Source organism: Scylla paramamosain, chromosome 4 (genome assembly GCF_035594125.1).
Source record: "Scylla paramamosain isolate STU-SP2022 chromosome 4, ASM3559412v1, whole genome shotgun sequence".
In the NCBI taxonomy this organism is placed as follows: Eukaryota; Metazoa; Arthropoda; class Malacostraca; order Decapoda; family Portunidae; genus Scylla; species Scylla paramamosain.
In genome coordinates this window covers 22,052,027-22,054,526 of record NC_087154.1, presented here as the reverse complement: position 1 = coordinate 22,054,526, position 2,500 = coordinate 22,052,027, and the positions used below count along the sequence as shown (strand labels likewise).

At 43.1% G+C, this 2,500-nt stretch overlaps 1 non-coding gene across 1 annotated transcript; it reads left to right on the top strand.

The window, feature by feature from the left end:
* The first annotated feature begins 654 nt into the window (after positions 1–654).
* Trnan-guu (transfer RNA asparagine (anticodon GUU)) lies at positions 655–728 on the top strand. Its single transcript has one exon. It is a non-coding gene; the product is annotated as a tRNA-Asn (tRNA).
* Positions 729–2,500: the final 1,772 nt, after the last annotated feature.

Sequence of the window (2,500 nt, the reverse complement as noted above, 5' to 3'; positions counted from 1 at the left end):
GCTTCTCTCTCTGTTCTCTTGACCGAGTGTGTGTGTGTGTGTGTGTGTGTGTGTGTGTGTGTGTGTGTGTGTGTGTGTGTGTGTGTGTGTGTGTGTCCCTGTTTCCTCTCTCTCTCTCTCTCTCTCTCTCTCTCTCTCTCTCTCTCTCTCTCTCTCTCTCTCTCTCTCTCTCTCTCTCTCTCTCTCTCTCTCTCTCTCTCTCTCTCTCTCATAATTTACGACAATTGTTCTCAAACTTTTTGAGTTGCAGGCCTAAATGCAGTCCTAACCCCGGCAACCCCTTAATGCATGTACGCACATGGTGGATGGCCACTGTTCTTCTCCAAAGCCTTTTGACAGTGGTGTACCACAGGGCTCTGGCCTATCGCCCACTCTTTTCGTATTATTCATCAATAATCTTTGTAATTTTACTCAGGCTCCTCTCAACTCTTATGCTGATGAGTCTTATCGCACCTTTTTGCGTCATTTTCTAGACGTCTAACTCTGCAGGAACTAGAAAATCCACGGAGGAACACCACAGGACGCCTGACAGCTGATCTTTCTAATATCACAGTGGGGAAAAACCTGGTTTCTTTCAGTATCCTAAAAACTCAATTCCTATCCTTTCGAGGAAATCTTTTATTTAAGTATTCCTTTGTCTTCATCTAAATCCAAGCCTCCGTGGCACAATCGGTTAGCGCGTTCGGCTGTTAACCGAAAGGTTGGTGGTTCGAGCCCACCCGGGGGCGTAACGTTTTAGCTTTCTGCTGTACTGTATAGCCTTTTGCTGTACTATCCTGTCTCTCCCATTAATAGTTAGAGTAACACAAATATCCGAACAAAGACCTCAAGGTTTGTTGCTGCTGTTTGGTCTTCCTTCGTAATTTTCTTCCTTTTTTACATACTGCATACCTCTTATATAAAACTTTAGTCTCACTCACCCTTATTCGGTTTTACCTTTCTAATGCAAAAGTCAATTAGTACCTTCATTCTTCCATCCCTTCTAGTGCTAGATTATGGAAATGAAAGACTAATTCCAACTCCATGTGCAGCCCGTAATGATGATCCACGGACTGCATACATACAATTGTGCACACAGAGATCACGAATTCGTCTCATAGTGTTGTTTTCAAACTAACTCATTTGTTTTCTTAGGTTCGATGTTATAAACAGAAACAAGTGAGACTGGCCAACAGCTTTCCTCCATCTTGTGGGGTTGATATGAAAATTTGACGTTCAAAAGCCGATCTGATCACACCCCTTTACCTTCCCTTTTAGACCCCCTCACTCTCCTCAGGCTCCTCTGATGCCTCTAACGCGCCATCACTTTGGTAGTAAGACTCGGGACTACCCAAACAGACACTAGCTGCGGTGGTCACTTTTTTTCTTGAGCCACTAAATCTGACTGGTTGTTTGCTAATTGCCCGTAGAAACAGAACCTTACAGTGTCCAGGTTATTACTATTAGATCCACTGTAAAGGGCTCCACGTACAGTCACTAACCACGTGTATAAATTTGACTGATGGGTGAGTTAGAGGAGCATCAGCTTTCCGCCTTGTGATGAAACTTCCATCCGTATTCTGAAATACTTCTGCGCCACACCTCCACAAGTTTCAAAAGGATTTAGCTGAAGTTACACGGGTTCTTAAGTGTTTTTAATATTCAAGTGACATATTATCTGAATTTTTCTCCTTATTGAAAAAAAGGAGAAAACTTTGGGGAGCATAGCTGATTGTATGTGGCCTTTGAAAACAGTCGTGGTGAGACAGCAGTATTTCTGAATACGGGCCTTCGAATCCTCTCAGCGGCAGAGGTCGACACCACCACCGGGAGATGAGCACAACTGCATCATAAATCTCTGATATTTATTATTGGCCCCGTATGAAAAAAACTTTACACACACACACACACACACACACACACACACACACACACACACACACACACACACAAACTCACACACACACACACACACACGTTTTCCGTCTTTCTTTTGAGTATTCAACTTTTTCCTTAGTTATTCCCGACCTCATACTTGGCCTCATACCTCAGGCGCCGCTTGTTTGCTTAGCTTGGTTCGGGACGCATAAAAACACTCTCTCGGGCTGGCTACTATTATTATAATAGAGAAATGTACCTCGGCAGATGAACTATGGCACTTAAGTAGATGTTAGATGGCGGGTGGGCTGGCTGAGGAGGAGGAGGAGGAGGAGGAGTTTATTTTTTATACACCTGCTTCTATTCTCTCTCTCTCTCTCTCTCTCTCTCTCTCTCTCTCTCTCTCTCTCTCTCTCTCTCTCTCTCTCTCTCTCTCTCTCTCTCTCTCTCTATCCACGAAACCCCTAACAATATCAACACTGTTTACAATACGATACAAGTTAAACAACATTATTACGGAAAAAACGAAGCGGTATTAAAAAAAGGATAAAAGAAATCTTAGAGGTAGCAAAGAATACCGAGGAGAATATGAATACAACAACAGTTCTTCTTTACCATATTCATGACGTGAGCTCGGAGTTTA